This window comes from Nycticebus coucang, chromosome 22 (genome assembly GCF_027406575.1).
Source record: "Nycticebus coucang isolate mNycCou1 chromosome 22, mNycCou1.pri, whole genome shotgun sequence".
Taxonomy (NCBI): Eukaryota; Metazoa; Chordata; class Mammalia; order Primates; family Lorisidae; genus Nycticebus; species Nycticebus coucang.
In genome coordinates, this window is record NC_069801.1 from 777171 (window position 1) to 799028 (window position 21858).

Consider the following 21858-nt stretch of genomic DNA (forward strand, 5'->3'; position numbering starts at 1 on the left):
CAAGTCTAATTAATATATTAATAATATATAGATTTATTACTATACACAAAACTTTTTTTTTTTTTTTTTTTTGGCCGGGGCTGGGTTTGAACTCGCCACCTCCGGCATATGGGGCCAGCGCCCTACTCCTTTGAGCTACAGGTGCCACCCCACAAAACTATTTTTTGTTGTTGTTGTTGTTGTAGAGACAGAGTCTCACTGTACCGCCCTTGGGTAGAGTACCGTGGCGTCACACAGCTCACAGAAACCTCTAATTCTTGGGCTTACGCGATTCTCTTGCCTCAGCCTCCCGAGCAGCCGGGACTACAGACGCCCGCCACAACGCCCGGCTATTTTTTTGTTGCAGTTTGGCCAGGGCTAGGTTTGAATCCGCCACCCTCGGCATATGGGGCCGGCGCCCTACTCACTGAGCCACAGGCGCCGCCCTCCACAAAACTATTTTTAAATATGATGCCACAGCACTCTACCCAGGGCACAGATTTGAGACTCTGTCTCAAAAACATAATAATAAATAAACACATAAACTAAAAGAACCATTTACCCAAAGACTTACAGCATCAATCTCAACAACTTTACAAGTTGTTTTAAGGTCAACAGTATGTAAATTTGTGAACAAATACTTGAACTAGAAGAGTTGCTATGTTAAAGTTCTTCATTCATAGTTGAGGGAAAATTCTTTTTTTTTTTTTTTGTAGAGACAGAGTCTCACTGTACAGCACTCGAGTAGAGTGCCGTGGCGTCACACGGCTCACAGCTAACTCTTGGGCTTATGCGATTCTCTTGCCTCAGCCTCCTGAGTAGCTGGGACTACAGGCGCCCGCCACAACGCCCAGCTATTTTTTTTTTGTTGCAGTTTGGCCGGGGCTGGGTTTGAACCCACCACCCTCCGCATATGGGGCCGGCGCCCTACTCACTGAGCCACAGGCGCCGCCCAAGTTGAGGGAAAATTCTTAAAGCATACCACACTACTTAGCACCCTCTTGAATATGTCAACTTTTTTTGGTTGGTTTCTTTTTTTTGTTTTTTAATTTTATTTTAATCTATTTATTTATTTATTTATTTTTTGAGACAGAGTCTCACTTTGTTGCCCTCAGTAGAGTGCTAGGGCGTCACAGCTCACAGCAACCTCAAACTCTTGGGCTTAAGCAATTCTCTTGCCTCAGCCTCCCAAGTGGCTGGGACTACAGATGCCGGCCACAACACCTGGCTACTTTTAGAGACAGGGTCTGGCTCTAGCTCAGGCTGGTCTTAAACTCGTGAGCTTAGGTGATCTGTCTGCCTTGGCCTCCCAGAGTGCTGGGATTACAGGCGTGAGACACTGCACTTGGCCTCAGTAAACAGAATTTAAAACAGATGGGAACAGATTTGACAGAATGAGGAGAGCTCAAGGAAAGAAGGACCCTGGACTCAAGATGAAAACTCCAGACAATAGATAAGAGGAGTCTTGGAAAGAAATTAAGAACAAAGAGGTAGGCGGTGCCCATAGCTCAGTTGGCAGGGTGCCAGCCACATACACCTAGGGTAGTGGGTTGGAACCCAGGCCAGGCCTACTAAGCAACAATGACAACTGCAACAACAACAACAAAAAATAGCCGGCCATTGTGGCAGGCGCCTGTAGTCCCAGCTACTTGGAAGTCTGAGACAAGAGAATTGCTTAAGCCCAAGAGTTTGAGGTTGCTGTGAGCTGTGATGCCATGGCAACAGCTTGAGACGCTGTCTCAAAAAAAAAAAAAAAAAAAAGAACAAAGAGGTATAAGGAAAACCAGGAGCCTATGATGTCACAGACACTAAGAGAAGAATGTTTAGAGATGTAACAGCTAACAGAGTTCAAAACTGAGTTAGAGGATAGGCACAGTGTCTCACACCTACACTCTGGGAGGCCCAAGTTTAGACCAAGTCACTCAAAAAAAGAAAAAAAAAAGGAAAAAAAGAAAAAGTAGCTGGATAAGATGGTGCACAGCTGTAGTCTCAGTTACTTAGGAGGCTGAGGCAGGAGGATCTCTCGAACCTAGGAGTTTGAAATTGCTGTGAACTATGACACCACAGCACTCTAGCCTGGGTGACAGAGTGAGACTGTCTATAAAAAAAAAAAAAAGCCCAAGTCAGAATATGTTGAAAATAGAAAAACAGACCATTTCAGACACCGTCCTTACCTCACACACTGAAGTGCTTAGAGACAAGAATAGATATGAGACAGAGACCCCGTCAAGTGTTTTTCTACCCTGACTTCATACTTAACTAAAAAGCTTACTTCTGTTCCTGGACTTTGTTTCTGTAAAACATCCAGAATCCTTATAAGATATTTACCTTTTCATATTTAAATTATCTTTTATTAGTTTCTCCAACCTTCAACTGAGACTTTTTACAAACTTGGCCATGAAGGGAAGCTTAACAACATGGGAGAGCCAGATCATACGGAGAGCCAAAGATGAAGCTTCCAGGTAACTACACCAGATTTAACAGTACCCCACCTCCCCCAAATTCATATTCATCTGGAACCTGTGGATGTGACCTTATTTTTACAAAGGTCTTTTCAGGTGTGAATAGTTAAGTTAAAATGAGGTCATAGTAGATTAGAGTGGGCCCTAATCCAATGACTGGTGTCCTAAGGAGAGAGACAGATGAGCAGAAAAAAGGCCACAGGAAGAGGGAGACAGAAAGTGCCACCACTCAGCTATAAGCCAAGAACAGGAGAGACACTGCAACCACCAAGAAGTAATGAAGATCCTCCCCTTCAATTCTTATCCTCCAGAACTCAGAGAATAAATACACTTGTTTCCAGTCACCCAGTTTGTGATAATTTGTAACAGCAGCCGCAGGAATTATTGTAACATTCCAGACCCACACAGAGACCTCAAGACCTCAACTGTGACAGCCACCTGAAGGAGAGGAATAGAACCCCACAGGGGTGTGGAGAAGCACCTCGGGGATGGAGGGACATCGGATACCGGCATCTGAGGTCTCACTAGGCACGATGCTAGGAATTTTATCTGTGCCATCTCATTTAATCCTCACAACAATTCTACGAAACAAGAAAACTGAGGCCAACCAGTTAAGTAACTTGCTCTAGACCTCAAACTTAGCTCGGCACCCATAACACAGTGGTTATGGCGCCAGCCACATACACTGACGTTGGTGGGTTTGAACCCGGCCTGGGCCAGCTAACCAACAATGACCACTGCAACAGAAAAATAGGCAGGCGTTGTGGCAGGCACCTATAGTCCCAGATGCTTGGGAAGCTGAGGCAAGAGAATCGCTTAAGCCCAGGAGTTGAAGGTTACTGTGAGCTGTGATGCCACAGCACACTCTACCCAGAGCAACAACTTGAGGCTCTGTCTCAAAAAAAAAAAAAAAAAAAAAAGAAAGAAATATCCCACTTTTTTCAGGGCAAACCATATCTGCCATGCTTTCCATACATTGTTTAACAAACTCACCATCAGTAAATGGTGAGCTGTGACACCACAGTACTCTACCCAGGGCAATATAGTGAGACTCTGTCTCAAGAAATAAATAGACAAGTAAATAAATGCTTAGGAAAAAAAGACCTCAAACCTAAGGAGTGGCAGCACTACAGGGAAAGAGATACCGCTGGTAACTATGAAGACAATAATGTTTTCAAAATGAATGACATTCAGAAACATACATAATACAGTACAAAGTAGAAAAATCACAACTTTTTTCCTTTTCGAGGCAGATTCTTACTCTGTTGCCTTCGGTGGCATACTGTGGCATCACAGCTCACAGCAACCTCAAACTCTTGGGCTCAAGCGATCCTCCTGCCTCAGCCTCCCCAATAGCTGGGACTACAGGAGCCAGCAGAACGCCCGACTAGTTTTTGCTGTTTAGAGACAGGATCTTGCTCTTGCTCAGCCTGATTTCAAAATCCTGAGATCAAGGGATGCTCCCACTTCCACTTCCCAAAGGGCTGGGATTATAGGTGTGAGCCACTGCACCTGGCTGACCCAAAAGTTTTCTGAGATGAATGAGGAAAGAGCTCATGTCAGAAGGTCCACATGTAGGGGCGGCGCCTGTGGCTCAGTCGGTAAGGCGCCGGCCGCATATACCCACGGTGGCGGGTTCAAACCCGGCCCCGGCTGAACTGCAACCAAAAAAATAGCTGGGCGTTGTGGCGGGCGCCTGTAGTCCCAGCTACTCGGGAGGCTGAGGCAAGAGAATAGCTTAAGCCCAGGAGGTGGAGGTTGCTGTGAGCTGTGTGATGCCACGGGACTCTACCGAGGGCCATAAAGTGAAACTCTGTCTCTACAAAAAAAAAAAAAAAAAAAAAAGAAGGTCCACATGCAATAATCAAGAACACAGGCTTGAGCTGGGCACAGTGGCTTACTGTAATCCTAGCACTCTGGGAGGCCAAGGAGGATGGATTGCCCTCAGCTCACAGGTTCGAGACCAGTCTGAGCAAGAGCAAGACCCACTCCCCCACCTCTAAAAATAGCCAGGTGTTACAGTGGGTGCCTATAGTCCCAGCTACTCAGAAGGCTGAGGAAAGAGAATCCCGTGAGCCCACGAGTTTGAGGCTGCTGTGTGAACTATGACATCAGAGCACTCTACAGAGGATGACAAAGTGAGACTCAATCTTAAAAAAAAAAAAAGGGTGGCGCCTGTGGCTCAAGGAGTAGGGCGCCAGCCCCATATGCCAGAGGTGGCAGGTTCAAACCTGGCCCCGGCCAAAAACCAAAAAAAAAAAAGAACACAGGCTCCAGGGTCAAGTGACCCAAGACCCAAGTCAAACACGGCTTCCACTTACACCATGCTCAACTGCCTAATCTCCCTATTGGTTTAGTCATCTGTGAAATGGAGCTACAATACCTAACACTCCTGACCATAGTGGCTCATACCTGTAGTCCTAGCTACTTGGAAGGGTAATGTGGAAGGATGACCGGAGATCAGGAGTTCAAGGCATGCAGTGAGCTATGACTATACCACTGCACTCCAGCCTGGACAACAGAATAAGCCCCTATCTCCTTCACGACAAAAACATAAAAAAAAACTCCACACATATACACATAAAATGAGTACCTGGCACAGTGTTATCTGAGGTTTGCACAGCAATAACCAAGTTCTCAGCTGGTGCCTGTCACATGGTAGGCACCCAACAAACACAAATAAATAGTATTAGTATCAGGCAACGCCTGTGGCTCAAGGAGTAGGGCACCGGCCCCATATGCCGGAGGTGGTGGGTTCAAACCCAGCCCCGGCCAAAAACGCAAAAAAAAAAAAAATAGTATTAGTATCACCAACAGGACAACATTCAAGTTCAACTCCATCAACTGCGAAGGGAGTGTGGGGTAGACGGACTGGAGGGCTAAAGTTTGAAGAAATCTATTTCAACAGGGAAACCTTGAAGCACCTCTCCTAACATACCTCATATGATGTCTACGCCAAGTGGAGATTCACATCAATTCTCCAGGACTTACTTGGATTCCCAACACATCTTGACAGCCTTCCCCTTCTGCCTGGAGCCTTCTTTTCCCAAAAGACTGCCTGGTTTCTCCCCTCACATCCTTCTGCTCTCTACCCTTTTAACACTGCAACACCAGCAATCCTGCGTACAAGCCCCTCTGCTGTCTTTCTCAGCACAGCCGATCCCACCAACTCACAAATGATGCTCCTCTCACCAGGGCAAGCTGGCATCTCTTACTGCCTTCCATCAGCCCCTCCAAGAACACATCTTTCTGATGATCTCCTGACCCTCTCCTTCACAGGCGACATCTGTCTGCCTCTCCCAACCCCCTGCCCAGAAAGACTGTCCTCACCCCACCAGAACTCATCACCCGCAGGAACCTCCACAATGGAAGGCTCAATCTACTTCTCACTCTCAGCCTCACTCATGTGCCACTACTGATCACAGCCTCTGCTCTCAGAGGGCACTTTCCGTGGGCTCTGGGACACTAGCACTGACATCCTCCCAGCTCTAACCATGCTTTTGAGCTTCTCTTCCTCTGCTCCTCCCCAATGCTATCCCCCAACTCCTGTCTTCTCCAGCTACACCACTGGGCCTTCGCCTTCAAGGAATCTCCACCTCCCCAGAAAAAGTCACCATCCCAGGATGTTGCATGTGGCACAGAGACAGGGCATTCCACACCTGAGGACCTCACTGGTCCCCACAGGTGCCCTGGGCCAGGTCCCTGATGTGCTCCAGCCGCTTTAACAGCTACACCACTCTCCAAATCAGCACTGCTCAAACACGTTGGTTTCAGAGCCCTTTATACCCTTAAATACTGAGGACCCCAAGGGCTTTTGTTTATGAGGGTTAGCTCTATGTTAGAAACTAAAGCAGATACCTTAAAACATTTCAATAAATCATCAGACAATAACAAGCCCATTACTTTACCATAGATAACATTTTTATGAAAAATAACTATTTTCTATGAAAATAATTTTTTTTAGCAGAGACAGAGTCTAACTTTATTGCCCTCAGTAGACTGCTGTGGCGTCACACAGCTCACAGCAACTTCCAACTCATGGGTTTAGGCGATTCTCTTGCCTCAGCCTCCCAAGTAGCTGGGACTATAGGTGCCGGCCACAACACCCGACCATATGAAAATAATTTGATAAGAAGCCTTTCATTTTTTTTTTTTTTTTTTGTAGAGACAGAGTCTCACTGTACCGCCCTCGGGTAGAGTGCCGTGGCGTCACACGGCTCACAGCAACCTCTTAACTCTTGGGCTTACGCGATTCTCTTGCCTCAGCCTCCCGAGCAGCTGGGACTACAGGCGCCCGCCACAACGCCCGGCTATTTTTTGGTTGCAGTTTGGCCGGGGCTGGGTTTGAACCCGCCACCCTCGGCATATGGGGCTGGCGCCCTACTCACTGAGCCACAGGCGCCGCCTTTTTTTTTTTTTTTTTTTTTTGAGACAGTCTCACTCCATTGCCCTGGGTAGCAGAGTGCTGTGCCATTGTAGCTCATAGCAACCTCAAACTCTTGGGCTCAGACAATCCCCTTACCTCACTTCACCCTCCTGAGTAGCTGGGACTACAAGCATGAGCCACTATACCCAACCTATCTTTACATTTAGTGTACCCCCTTACTAACGGCCTCAACAGGACAGAGACAGATTCTCACACCTGCTTCTGTACTTAGTCTGGTGCAACATATAGTTTCATCTGAAATCTGTGAGGAAAATTCAGCCTCACAAAGGTATGTAGTTGGGGAAGAGAACAGTATTTTTACTATGCTTTAAAGTAAATGTGGATATTCTTCTTCGAGACTATACATCAAAACTCAATTTCTTTAATTTTTTTTTTTTTTTTTTTTTTTTTGAGACAGAGTCTCACTTTATCACCCTTGGTAGAGTGCCATGGCATCACAGCTCACAGCAACCTCCAACTCCTGGGTTTAGGCGATTCTCTTGCCTCAGCCTCCCACGTAGCTGGGACTACAGGTGCTGCCACAACACCCAGCTATTTTTCTGTTGCAGTTTGGCTGGGGCCGGGTTTGAACCCACCACCCTCGGTATATGGGGCCGGCGCCCTACTCACTGAGCCACAGCGCCACCCAAAACTGAACAATTTCTTAAACAGTAGTTCCAATGTGGAATCTGAAACTATGTCAATTCACTTTTCATACTGTTATCCCACACTTCACTGGTTTTACTTCATTCTTACACTTTGACTAGATCTTTTACCATCTGTGAGCTTGCAACATCATGAATAGGCTATTTGTGATTCACCCGCCTTGGCCTCCCAGAGTGCTAGGATTACAGGCATGAACCACTGCGCCCAGCCCCAATATACAGTATTTTTAAAACTTCATCAGTATCACCACCTCGTAAGAAAAGATGGCCGAGCACAGTTAGAGGTTGCTGTGAGCTAGGCAACAAAGGGAGGTATGACTCAAAAAGAAAAGCAAAAAAAAAAGTAAAATCTTTAAATCCTAGGAGGCCATCAATATCAAGCTCACGGTAATAAAAAAAATCAAGTTTTCAAATTTTTTGTTTAAAAGCCCAAATTTTATTACTGCCAACAACAGTGTGTTAATTTTCTTTGAAGTACCTGGTCACTTCATTCATTTCTGAGAAAACTCCAAGTGTCTAAATACCCATCATTTTCTATCACCTGTTCTTTTTTTTTATTGAGATAGTCTCACTCTGTCACCCTCTGTAGAATACCACGGTGTCACAGCTCACAGCAACCTCAAACTGAACTTAAGCGATTCTCTTACCTCAGTCTCCCAAGTAGCTGGGACTACAGGTGCCTGCCATAACGCCCAGCTATTTTTTTGTTATAGTTGTCATTGTTATTTAGCAGGCCCGGGCTGGGCTCAAACCTACCTGCCTTGGTGTTATGTGGCTGGTGCCCTACTCAATGAGCTATGGGTGCAGAGCCCTATCACCTGTTCTTTCAACTCAGACAACTGCACAACCGCTTGTCCTGGAGACACCTACACACATATTTCAGCATGCTTTATGCCCACTTCCCATTTTGTCACACAAAATGGTAAAAGGACGAATTCTTTTGCAGGTTTTTTGTTGGGGCTGGGTTTCAATCCGCCACCTCAGGTGCCCTACTCCTTTGAGCCACAGGCACTGCCCAAAGGATGAATTCTTAAGGGTTATGGCTTAATAAAATCAGTTTTCAGTGCTTCATCAAGGACATTAAGTTTAACTGGACTTTCTTCCATTGCGGGTCCATGGTGTTGAGAGCAGGATGACAGTGACTGTCATCCTGCCACAGTCCTTAGCCACAGTCCTCAGCCATACTAAGGGACAAGCAGTTTTACCTTCCATTGCTTTTGTACCATCAATGAAATGCTGACACAGTGAAAAGTCAAGAGACCAGGCATGGTGGCTCACACCTGTAATCTCAGCACTTTGGGAGGCCCAGGCAGGAGGATCTCTTGAGCTCAGGAATTTGAGACCAGCCTGAGAAAGAATCGTCTCTACTAAAAATAGAAAACTGGCTAGGCATAGGGCACACACTTGCAGTCTCAGTTACTTGGGAGGCCAAGGTAAGAGGACTGCTCAAGTTCAAGAGTTTGAGGCTGCTGTGAGCTAAAACACCATGGCACTGTACCCAGGGCAGAGCAAGAGACTGCCTCAAAAAACAAAAAACTGAAAACTCAGATAATGTCCTACCTAATATGAAAACACCTGTGAACTAAGGGACTCCCAAAATGGTATCACGAACGCCCAGGGATCCACTGATCACCCTTTTAAGAACCACTTTTTTTTTTTTTGAGAAAGAGTCTCAAACTGTCACCCTGGGTAGAGTGCCATGGCGTCACAGCTCACAACCTCAAACTCTTGGGCTTAAGCAATTCTCTTTGGTAAGTTTTTGTTTTGTTTTTTTTGTTTTGTTTTTTCGCAGTTTTTGGCCGGGGCTGGGTTTGAACCCGTCACCTCCAACATATGGGGCCGGTGCCCTATCTCTTTCAGCCATTTTTTTGAGACAGAGCCTCAAGCTATAGCCCTGGGTACAGTGCCATGGTGTCACAGCTCACAGTGACCTCCAACTCCTGGGCTTAAACCATTCTCTTGCCTCGGCCTCCCAAGCAGCCTGCCACAACGCCCAGCTATATTTTGGTTGTGGTTGTCATTGTTTGGCAGGCCCAAGACGGGTTTGAACCCACCAGCTCTGGTGTATGTGGCTGGCGCCCTAGCCACTTGAGCTACAGACGCCGAGCCAGAGCTTAAGCCAGTGGTTCTCAACCTCCTAATGCTGCGTCCCTTTAATACAGTTCTTGTAGGTTGCGACCCGTTGGTTGAGAACCGCTGGCTTTAGCGATTCTCTAGTCTCAGCCTCCCAAGTAGCTGGGACTACAGATGCTCACCAGAACGCCCAACTATTTTTTTGTTGTAGTTGTCATTATTGTTTTGGCAGGCACCCGGGCTGGGTCTGAATCCACCAACCCAGGTGTATGTGGCCGATGCCCTAGCCGCTGAGCTATGGGCACTAAGCCAAGAACCACTGTTTTAAGTGATGGCTGCTCCCAAGACTTCAGTCATCATCTAAATGCTGGTAACTCCCAAAGGCCTGCCTTCATTCAGTGTTTCACACACATACAGGAGTCACTAATTCAATAAATGTTTATTGTGCACCCTATTTTAGGGGCTGGTGATAGTGTACTAAACTGGAGCTTGAAATGAGTGGAAAGACCAACACGGCTACAAAGGCAGACTGAGGCAAAATGGCGGAGCTGATGAGGAAGGAGTCATGACCAGGTCCGAATCTGAATGGAGGAGGAAGTGAACTGTGTTAACACATCTAGGAGGAGAGCATTCCAGAGGAGGGCAAAGGAAACATGAGGACTGCTGCATCCTTGACACAGGGCACAAGAATGCCTCAGAAAGGTCTCAAAGCTAACGCACAAACTAAACCCATATGCCCCTCACCAAACCATGGCTACCCATGTGCAGGACAGAAAACTGAGGTCCTTTACCTCTTCTTCATCACTTCTCCCCTGACATTCCACCATCAAGTCTTCTCAGTCACTAGCCACAGCAGCCTGGTTCAGATGCCCTTCCTGTACATGCCAGCCTCCCAACTGATACTCCCAACTCACACCATCCCCCTCCTTCCCTCCAGCACTCCAGGCTCAACTACCTACGAATGGTTCTCATAGGGTCGATCTCCTGAAAACTGCTCAAAGGCCTCTTGGAGCCCACTCAGTTCCTGAATAAACTGCACTTTCTTCATTCCACATGTGCTGTAGGAGCACCCATCACACACTGGACACTGTTTTGGGTGCTGGAGACAGAGTAAAGGAGACCACGTGGTTGCACTCATGATCTACTCAGCGTGGAACACTTTCTCCTCCCCACTACCCTCTCCAGCCTACCAATTCAGGTCTCTACTTGAAAAAAAACTTCTCTGAGCAATCATTGCTAAACTCTGAACAGGTCAGATGCCCACTGCCCTCCACTCTGTGCCCTGGTGCCAGGTTCCCCATCAGATTACCAGCTTAGTGAAGTCCTAGACCTAGACCATGTCCCTTTTACTAGGACTTACAGTCTCAGTACCCAGCAGAGACATTGCTGACTAGGCTTTTCTTTTTTTTTCTTTTTTTTTCTTTTTTTTTTTTTTTTTTTGTAGAGACAGAGTCTCACTGTACCGCCCTCGGGTAGAGTGCCGTGGCATCACACGGCTCACAGCAACCTCTAACTCCTGGGCTTAAGCGATTCTCTTGCCTCAGCCTCCCGAGCAGCTTCTTTTTTTTTCTTGAGACAAAGTCTCACTATGTGGCCCGCGGTAGAGTGCTGCTCACAGCAACCCAAACTCTTGGGCTTAAGGGATTCTCTTGCATCAGCCTTCCAAATAGCTGGGACTACAGGTGCCCCCCATAACACCCAGCTATTTTTTTGCTATAGTTGTCATTGTTCAGTGGGCCTCAGTGTATGTGGCTGGCACCCTACTCACTAAGCTACCGACGCCGAGCCAGAGTAGCCATTTCTTTCTTTTCTTTTTCTTTTTTTTTTTGCAGTTTTTGGCTGGGGCTGGGTTGAACCCATCACCACCGGCATATGGGGCCGGCACCCTACCCCTTTGAGCCACAGGCACCACTAGAGTAGCCATTTCTTAAACACGTTTCTAGTTACAGTTATTTATGAAAATCTATAAACATATTTATTGCTGTCACTAGTCAAATCGAGGCCCACCAACAAATTTTGGTGAAATAAAAAATCCAGCACCATAAAATAAAAACATAAACTACTAGTTTTCACAATGAGGCACGGGTTCAAAATGATCCTACAAGAAAACTTTTCAAGAAAAGAATATGAAGATTTAGTAGAAAGTGAGTCACTAAACAAGTGATAAATTTCTCAGTAAACTGTCTTCTTACATTAACTATTACCATAGTATAACAATTTTTACAAAGCAAATCTACTAGCAACAGAAATAGTTAACCCTAGCACAGAGCATTGTTCTGAGCACTTTCTGCATGGTGACTCAACCCTCACAACCACCTTAGGAAGGAGATCTAAGATGCTGGTTTCATAGGTAAGGAAACAGACACAAAAATGCTAACACTGCCAAACAAGCCAATTAGGTGACACAGTTGGGTTTTAACTCAGTGCCAAACTTTTTGGGAACAAGTGAATTTAGGAATTATTTTAAAATTCCTGTGACAAGGGCGGTACCAAGGAGTAGGGTGCCGGCCCCATATGCCAGAGGTGGCAGGTTCAAACACGGCCCCAACCAAAAACTGCAAAAGAAAAAAAAAAAACTATGACAAATTTTCTTTAACCTACTGTAGACAATTTGACATTCTAAGTGTCCAGAATGCTTTTACACTTCATTTTGGTTTGGTTTTTTTTTTTTGGTTTTTGCCCGGGGCTAGGTTTGAACCTGCCACCTCCGGCATATGGGACCGGCGCCCTACTCCTTGAGCCACAGGCGCTGCCCTGCTTTTACACTTTATTAACTATAATATTTGAACAGGTAGCTGAGTGTCTATGATCCACATAGGGAATACATTTTACAACTGTTACAAAACTGAGTCAGGAGATGACAGACATGCACAAAGACACAATAACCCACTAGTAATAGAATAGAATGGAATCTGTTCCACCAATGCCCTTAGAATTTCAATTCTTTTTTTTTTTTTTTTTTTGTAGAGACAGAGTCTCACTTTATGGCCCTCGGTAGAGTGCCATGGCCTCACACAGCTCACAGCAACCTCCTGGGCTTAAGCGATTCTCTTGCCTCAGCCTCCCGAGTAGCTGGGACTACAGGCGCCCGCCACAACGCCCAGCTATTTTTTGGTTGCAGTTTGGCCGGGCCGGTTTTGAACCCGTCACCCTCGGTATATGGGGCCAGCGCCTTACCGACTGAGCCACAGGCGCCGCCCTAGAATTTCAATTCTAACAGGTTAATAAGCAAGCATTGCTTACAGCAATTACCAGATCATAATAACAGTTTATCAATGGCCAAATAGGTTCAACAGAATAAGCCAAAGAATTACCTTAATCTTGACTTCTTTTTGTTTTTTGTTTTTCTGCAGTTTTTGGCCCGGGCTGGGTTTGAACCCGCTAACTCCAGCATATGGGGCTGGCGCCCTACTCCCTTGAGCCATAGGCGCCACCCTTGTTGTTTTTTTTTTTTTTGAGACAGAGTCTCACTTGGTCACTCTCAGTAGAGTACTATGATGTCTTAGCTCACAGCAACCTCAAATCTTCGGCTCAAGCAATTCTCATGCTTTAGCCTCTTGAGTAGCTGGGACTATAGGTGCCTGCCACAACACCTGACTATTTTTAGAGAAGGGGTCTTGCTCTAGTTCAGGCTGGGCTCGAACTCCTGAGCTTAGGTGATCCACCCGTCTCAGTAAGCCTTTTTTTTTTTTTTTTGAGACACTCTGTGGCCCTGGGTAGAGTGCTGTGGTGTCATCACAGCTCACAGCAAACTCAAACTCGGGCTCAGATGATCCCCTTACCTCAGCCTCCCCAGTAGCTGGGACTACAGGCACCCACCAGAACACCCAGCTATTTTTTTCTATTTTTAGTAGAGACGGGGGGCTCACTCTTGCTCAGGCTGGTCTCCAACTCCTGAACTCAAGCAATCCACCCACCTCAGCCTCCCAGAGTGCTGGGATTACAGGTGTGAGTACCACGCCTGGCCAATCATTACTGATTACGCTTTTAAAAATGGCTCTTGGCAAGAAATGGTGTCTCATGCCTATAATCCTTGCATTTGGGAAGCCCAGGCAAGAGGATCACTTGAGGGCAGAAGTTCTAAAGTAGTGGTTCTCAACCTTCCTAATGCCTTTAATACAGTTCCTCATGTTGTGGTGACGCCTAACCATAAAATTATTTTCGCTGTTACTGTCTTTTTTTTTTTTTTGTAGAGACAGAGTCTCACTGTACCGCCCTCGGGTAGAGTGCCGCAGCGTCACACGGCTCACAGCAACCTCTAACTCTTGGGCTTAAGTAATTCTCTTGCCTCAGCCTCCCGAGTAGCTGGGACTACAGGCGCCCAACACAACGCCCGGCTATTTTTTGGTTGCAGTTTGGCCGGGGCTGGGTTTGAACCCGCCACCCTCGGCATATGGGGCTGGCGCCCCTCTCACTGAGCCACAGGCGCCGCTACTTTCTAACTGTAATTTTGCTACTGTTATGAAATGTAATGTCAATATCTGATACGCAGGATGTATTTTCATTGCTACAAAGGGGTTGACCCACAGAGTAATAGTGAGACCCTGCCCCTACAAAAAATGGAAAAACTTAGCCAGGTGTGGTAGGCAGATACCTGTAGTCCCAAACTAACCCAGAGGCTGAGGCAGGAGGATCACTTAAACCCAGAAGTTTGAAGGTGCTCTGAGTCAAGATGATGCCACTGCACTCTGCCCAGGCAACAGAGTTAAGAGCCCGTCTCAAAACAAAGAGAAAGAAAATGGTTTTCTCGGAATTCTAATCTAAGAAGACAAATAGGGAAATACTCTCACTTAATCTTTTTAAAAAGAAACCAACCATGCTCTGTAAAATGGGAAGTTTTTCTAACATTGGAAGCCAGCAGTAATTTCCATTTATTACCATGGTACCCAAAGGTAGGCACCAAAAGGAGAGCTAAGGGCGGTGTCTGTGGCTCATGGATAGGGAGCCGGCCCCATATACCGAGGGTGGTGGGTTGAAACCTGGCCCCGGCCAAACTAAAACAACAACAAAAATAAGCCAGGCATTGTGGCAGGTGCCTGTAGTCCCAGCTTAAGAGAATCGCCTAAGCACAGGAGTTCGAGGTTGCTGTGACCTGTGACGCCACACAGCACTCTACAGAGGGCAATAAAGTGAGACTGTCTCCACAAAAAAAAAGAACTAAAAGATTTAAGAAACTTTTAGCATTCCTGTAATCCACTGACCAACTCAAATGGACTGTCAGTATTTCTTAACTGAGAGTTCTGGAACAACACTCATAGCTTTAAAAAGAAGGGTACTAGGGTGGCATCTGTGGCTCAGTGGGTAGGGTACTAACCCCATATACTGAGGGTGGTGGGTTCAAACCCAGCCCCGGCCAAACTGCAACAAAAAATAGCCGGGCGTTGTGGTGGGCGCCTGTAGTCCCAGCTTCTTGGGAGGCTGAGGTAAGAGAATCGCCTAAGCCCAGGATTTTGAAGTAGCTGTGAGCTGTGACGTCACAGCACTCTACCGAAGGTGATAAAGTGAGACTCTGTCTCTACAAAAAAAGAAAAAGAAAAAAAATTTCTCTATTAAGAAATAAAAAGGGGCGGCGCCTGTGGCTCAGTGAGCAGGGCGCCAGCCCCATATGCCGAGGGTGGCGGGTTCAAACCCAGCCCCGGCCAAACTGCAACAAAAAAATAGCGGGGCGCTGTGGCGGGCGCCTGTAGTCCCAGCTACTCGGGAGGCTGAGGCAGGAGAATCGCCTAAGCCCAGGAGTTGGAGGTTGCTGTGAGCTGTGTTATGCCACGGCACTCTACCGAGGGCAATAAAGTGAAACTCTGTCTCTACAAAAAAAAAAGAAAAGAAATAAAAAGAAGTGGTACTCCATTTCTTCTCCAACAGTTAATGTGATTCTCTCTTTACACATACAAACACACTGTCTCCCCACATATATTTGGACTATTTCTTTTTTTTTTTTTGAGACAGTCTCACTTTGTCGCCTTTGGTAGAGCCCTGGCATCATAACTCACAGCAACCTCAAACTCTTGGGCTCAAGGGATTCTCTTGCCTCAGCCTCCCAAGTAGCTGGGACTACAGCCTCCCGCTGCCACTTTTAGAGACAGGGTCTTACTCTGGTCAGGTTTATCTCAAGCCCATGAGCTCAGACAATACCCCACTTCCCCCATCTCGGCCTCCCAAAGTGCTGGATTACAGGGGTGAGCCCCTATGCCTGGCCCAATTTTTTTTTTTTTTTTTTTTCCAGTTTTTGGCCAGGACTGGGTTTGAATCCGCCACCTCCGGCATATGGGGCCCGTGCCCTACTCCTTTGAGCCACAGGCGCTGCCCACCTGCCCTATGTTTTTTTTTTGGCCTATTTTTTTTTTTTTTAATAATGTTAAATAAACATGGGCGGCACCTGTGGCTCAGTCGGTAGGGCGCCAGCCCCACAAACCGAGGGTGGCGGGTTCAAACCCGGCCCCAGCCAAACTGCAACAAAAAATAGCCGGGTGTTGTGGCAGGCACCTGTGGTCCCAGCTACTTGGGAGGCTAAGGCAAGAGAATTGCTTAAGCCCAGGAGTTGGAGGTTGCTGTGAGCTGTGTGATGCCATGGCACTCTACCAAGGGTGATAAAGTGTACTCTGTCTGTACAAAAAATAAATAAATAAATAAAATAAACACTGTAGTTTTTAGAATTATTTCTCTGATGGTTTCAATTTAAATTTGTTCCTTTATCTCCTCATTCTATGTTCACTAAACCAAACTGAACTGCCTACATCATAATTTCTCTAATGATTCAATAAATGCAAATCTGAAATCAAATTTTATACATATGTATTTTTTTTTATTGTTAGGGATTCACTGAGGGTACAAGAAACCAGGTTACACTGATTGCATTTGTTAGGCAAAGTCCCTCTTGCAATAGTGTCTTGCCCCCAACTGAAATCAAAATTTAAACCAAGTTTGGGTGGCGCCTGTGGCTCAAGGAGTAGGGCGCCTGTCCCATATGCTGGAGGTGGCGGGTTCAAACCCAGCCCCGGCCAAAAAAAAAAAAAAAAAAAAAAAAGACCTGTAAAAAAAAAAAATTTAAACCAGGTTTAAAACACTTCTAAAAATTTTTGTTCATCTTGTGAGACTTACACTAAATAGAGGTTTCAAAATAAAATAGCATGGCATATGGTCAAGCCCAGATTAAAAAAAAAACTAAGACTATCTATTACCAATCCACTAATGCTAAAGCCAAAGTCCACAGACAGTAAGAATTTAATCCAATTTAGAGATCAACATGAGCCAGATTTTCTGAGCAGCAAAAACACTCCAATGATGAATCTATAATAAATGCCAATACTGTACTTTCAAAATGAAATAAAAAACACGCATTAAATATTAGCTACAAAGACACTTGATGGTACTTAAGTCTAGAGACACCCTGAAAACCTTTTTTAGCCTTTTATCCAAGTTACTTTTATCTACAACTTTTCAATTAAGACCAATTAACCAATGGACAAAAAAAAATAAAACCAACAGAAAGTTTTCCCAAAGCAAAAGAAAGAAAAAAAAAAAGCTTTGGTACTTTTGCACAATAGTACACCATCTCCTTTGAGAAATAAATTAACTCCTCATAAAGTGTGTCCGTTTCTCAAGTGGTCAACATAAATCTACCTAGATAATACAATAAGCTTTGATATGAAAAGTCACTAGGCATGAAAAACGACTTAAGAGGTTTTACTCTTTTAAAAAACAAAAAGACAATATATTATCCTGTAGTCTTTTGAATCTCTTTTGAGATTAGAATTAAATCTAAGAAAATTTACTTCAACTCCTCCCCCTAAAACAACCAGAAATAACTGAAGATACCCCAAACAAAAATCTTTCTTAAGGTAAAGGGCACTCTGCTTAGTTCTCCCCTGATGAGATAAATATAGCTATATTATAAACTCATACATTATACAAGAGGGTTTTGTCCAGTAGATGTGCTGGTACAAGTGTCAATTCTGTTTTGAAATTTCACTTTGGAACAATTTCCTCTATACAAATAATCCCGAAACGTTTCAGCAAGAGATGGAGTTGTAACCCTGGGATGCTGGTGATAAGCTGGCAGTTATCTTGGTGAGCACTAGAGCACGGATAACCAGGAGTGAGCACAGGCACAATCACAAAACTTGGTTTTCCAAATTCTCAACCTCTAAGAAAAATTTGTAGCACTTACAATGACTGTGAAACCAAAAGCACATAATCGTGGAAATCATGGATGAACACTTGCAGTCCTGCCTCTACCCACAGGTTCGACAGGATGGGTCCTGGAGCCTTCCAGCTGCAGGCCACTTCTGGACAGCTCTGAGGTCAGAAAGTTCTGTCTTGAGGATAATCAAGCCAAAAGCTACCACCCAGTTCCGCCTCGTGGAGGCCCTCAGACGTGTCTCCAAGTCGGTGGCACCAGCTTCCATCCCCAGTGTTAGTAGGAAAGGAAAAAAAGGAACTGCCTGTTCACTTTCTTTTTGTAATATATACCTTCCAGAAAAATCCAGTATGAACTGTATCTCAACCGCATAAAAATTAAAACCTTAGTTTCAAATAAAGACCTCCTTCCTCTCCCAAGAACCTTCAAATTAGAAAATAATTTTTGCAGAAACCTTACCAATAACAATGCTTGCTCTAAAGAGTTTTTGACTGTATAGAGAGTTAAAGTTTTCACAAAAGTAATACTTCCATTTGTTAATCATGAAAAATAATCTACATATTTTCTTAATCAAGTTGCTTAATCAACTGCTTACTCACCAACATTATCTGAGATTATCATAAGAAAACAAAACGAAAATACAAAAGGAACCACTAACAGGTTGATATTTCTACACGATTGTCCCTTCTTACTTCCATCAACTCCCCTCCCAAAATACAAATTCTTAAATCGGTGTTTTCTCCGGTAAATCCACCTCACAATCCTTATAAGGCTGGTACCATTTCTGCACATTAACCACGTAACTTGAAGGACGTGAGAAATATATAAACACCTTTTGAACCAACTATCAATCCACAAGGAAAAATACAGGAAGTCCCTATAAAGTCAAAGGCCCCCCGCCGCCACCCCTGCGGAATTTTCCGCAGCAGCCCCCATGCCCACGCCCACCGCGCAGGAGGACCACAGAAGCCTTCGGCCGTTTCCTCCCTCTCCAACCCTCGGCCTCCAGGCCGCGAGCGGAACCGGCCGGGCGCGAGCCACAAAGGCAGCGCCATCTTGGCGCGGGGCCGCCCGACCCATTCATTCGCCCGCCGCCCCGGGGCCGCCGACGCGCGGGCCGCAGGCTCGGGGAGGGTCCGCCGAAGGGAGGAAGGTCAGGGGCGGCCACCCCCGCGGCCCGGCGCGACCTGCCCCTCCGGACGCCAGGCGCGGGCTCCGCCACTGAACCGGCCGCCCCGCCCCAGCGCCCCATCCCCGCGCTCACCCACCCCGCAGATCTACCTTTAAAGTCACCGCACAGGCGCGTCCGGCGCGTGCGGGGGTCTCGGCCGCCGACTCGGCCCAGCCTGCAGGCCCGCGGCCCGGCCTTTGTTCTCGAGGCCGCGGCCCCGAGCGCCACGTCCGACTTCCCACGCAGGCCGGCGCCCCCGGCGCCCCCGCCCGGCTCCGCCGCCGCAAAGCAGTGCCCGCCGTGCGCCGCGCCCGAGGATCCCTGTCCAGGACCCCCACCCTCGAGCCTCGGACCCCGCCCCGGACCTGGCCCCGGGACGCCGCCTGTCAGTCCCCGCCCGGGCGGGGCAGGAAGACGCGGCCCCGCGGCGGGTGGGGGCGGGGAGGTGGGGGAAGGGCGGTCAGCCCGCAGATGGGGCCCGCGCGCAGGGGCGCCCGGGACGCGGGGGCGTCGGGGTCGGAGTCAGGCCGGCGGCTCTCACCTCAGCACCCTCGTCGCGGCCTGACGCGTCCACACCGCCGCCGCCGCCTCGGCCGCCGCTGGGAGGTCGTCGCGCTCGGGCCGCACTGCGCGTTCCGCAGGCCCTGCGAGCAGGTGCGCGGCGGCGTGGCTCGGTCCGTTCCGGCCGCGGCGGCTGCTGCACTCCCGACCCCGCTCCTTGCTCGCCGCCCGCTCCCGCCGCCGCCTCCGTCCGCCCCTCAGACGCCTCCAGCCATCGGGATGGGCGCGGCGGGCCCCTGCCCGCAGCCTTGGGAAACCCCACGCGCTGGCGTCACCGCGCACGCCGCACGAGCACGCAGGGACCGACGGACACGCGGGCGCGCTTGTTCTCCTCCGCAGGCCCTGTGCGCGTGCACAAGCGGCTTAAAGGGGCTCCTCTGCGGCACTCAGGACCCGCGCTCCAACCTTCATCCCACCCCTCTACTTCCTTGCTCAGACTTGCAAGGACTGGACCGGGGTTAGAGGACGGCGGACGGCGGGTCCTTGGGGAGGGGACGGTGGGGGGGTGGGTCCTTCGAGGCGGGGGCTGGGAACTGCGGGCGGCTGGCTCTGCTCGGGGAGGCCCCCAGGGCCCAGCGGACAGTGTAGAACCGGGCGAGACCAGGGGCCACGAGGGTCCGGGAGGTTTCCCGGCTGGAGCTGTCGCAAGCTCGGGCAGGCTGGCGGGGGAACGTCCGCCCGGTGTCCGCGGTTGGGACCACAGGCCCTGCTGTAGGGTGTGGCCACGGGCGGGAGGCGGCAGCCAGTCGGAGGCAGCCGTGGTCAACCCCTTCTAACGTGGCTGGAGCCAGACAGTTGAGCACTGCCAGCCCCCGGGTGGGGAAGAGTAAAGGGGGCCAAGACGGCGGAGGACCTCGGAGCGTACTCAGAAACCTCCGCATGTTGGTGGAGCCTGCCGCCGGCGCCCCTGGCCTATCTTCCCAGGAGAACTTGGCTTCCCCGTCCCAACAGCCCTCTGTAGCCCACCGCCCCAACCACCAGGTCTGCCTCCGCGGGGGGCCGGAGAGAAACCGGGATACCACTGAGTCTCTGCAACCTGCTTCTACCCCGCTGCTCTGCGGCTGTGTGTGTCCGCTACCTTCTCTACGTCCCACCCTGTCCTCCCAAACCAACCTTCAGAGCCCAGACCTTCCTACCCAATTGAGAACTGCCCCTCACCCTCCTGCCAGCCATGCCACCCGGTCCCTTGTAGGCTGTCCTGGGAGCCCTGGTTTCTTGTGTGGACATTGGTTTGTAGAGGCCAGGCTCGGTTACTGGGTGTCCTTGCTTCTAACTCCCTTCAGCAGACAGAGCAAAAGAACAAGTGTGTGTGCATGGGTATGTCTGCACACACAATTAGGTGGATGCCTCTGTACCGTTACTGTGCAGTGAGTTTTCCAGGTTTCTCAGCAGCCCTGGAGCACTGCAGGGCTCATTCAAGGTGTCTCCCCTTCCGTGGGAGTGAGGAACCCACCGCCACTTTCTCCCAGCATAAGCAGGTTCTTGTCATTGCTATCACTGCCATCCCACCCTATGCCAATCTTCAACTCCCAGTTGACTCTGATGACCACTGTGTCACCAAGCCCTCCACTCCCACCCCCCTGCAGGGATACCTCCCTTGCTCAGCAGAACCTGTGTACCCTCCTTTCTCAAAATGGAAACCATTGACAGCTACCATTTCCACACAGTGTTCAGGCCCCTTCTGTCTGCCTGACTGTCCGGCCCTTCAGTGCTCCCTGATGCCACTGCGTTCCATGTGCCACCTTTTGCCCTGTGGCTTCACCTGCCCTGGAGGATCTCCCCACAACCTCATGTAGCTCAGGTCACCTTTAGAGAGCTGTATTCTCAGCCCCTCCCTTGCAGGTAGCATTTCTCACACTGGATTATTCCCAGACCACGTTGCCAGGCCCTCCCGGCTGCAGCGTGAGCCCTGTAAAGTCCACATTTACCCACTGTTTCACTTGCCAGGAGTAGTGCTGGACCCACAGGGGGTCTTGGGGCTCTGTGTCCAAAGTAAGGAGAAGCAATGCAGCACAGGAACCAGAGCCTGGAGGTGGAGATTGGGGAGGTACAGGGTGGTTGCTTTGGCCTGGGCAGGGGCAGCAGCCGGGGAGCATGAGGGGCACAATGTCTTGGAGAGGCCTCAAAGGCTTGATGCCAGCCTTCAGAGCCCCATCGTGAATCTAAGATTTAGGGGGCAGTGGAAATGAGGGGGTTGAGGGAGGCACCAGTGGGTGGCCCAAGTGGGCAGGGGGCCACTTGTCTGCAGAGACCTCCGTGCTGCTGTGGGGATGGCAGACTGCCTGGGGTGCCCTCAGTACCCCTACTCTGCCACTCTGAGTCCCTGTACACCTGGCCCAGGGCTATGGAGAAGCGTTGGGAGGGGTGGGCCCCAGGGTTTCCTG

General features: G+C 48.5%; 1 protein-coding gene across 7 annotated transcripts in view; it reads right to left on the reverse strand.

The window, feature by feature from the left end:
• GNB1 (G protein subunit beta 1) overlaps window positions 1-19594 on the reverse strand; it is an 84693-nt gene extending 65099 nt beyond the window's left edge. For 2 of the 7 annotated variants that reach the window (XM_053575428.1, XM_053575425.1), the window contains exon 1: window positions 19455-19590. The gene's annotated coding sequence lies outside the window, so the exon portion shown is untranslated. Of the gene's footprint in view, window positions 1-19023; window positions 19179-19454 lie in introns of those variants that run through there. The other 5 variants (XM_053575429.1, XM_053575426.1, XM_053575423.1 and 2 more) reach the window with 4 other exon arrangements.
• Between the last annotated feature and the right edge of the window lie 2264 nt (window positions 19595-21858).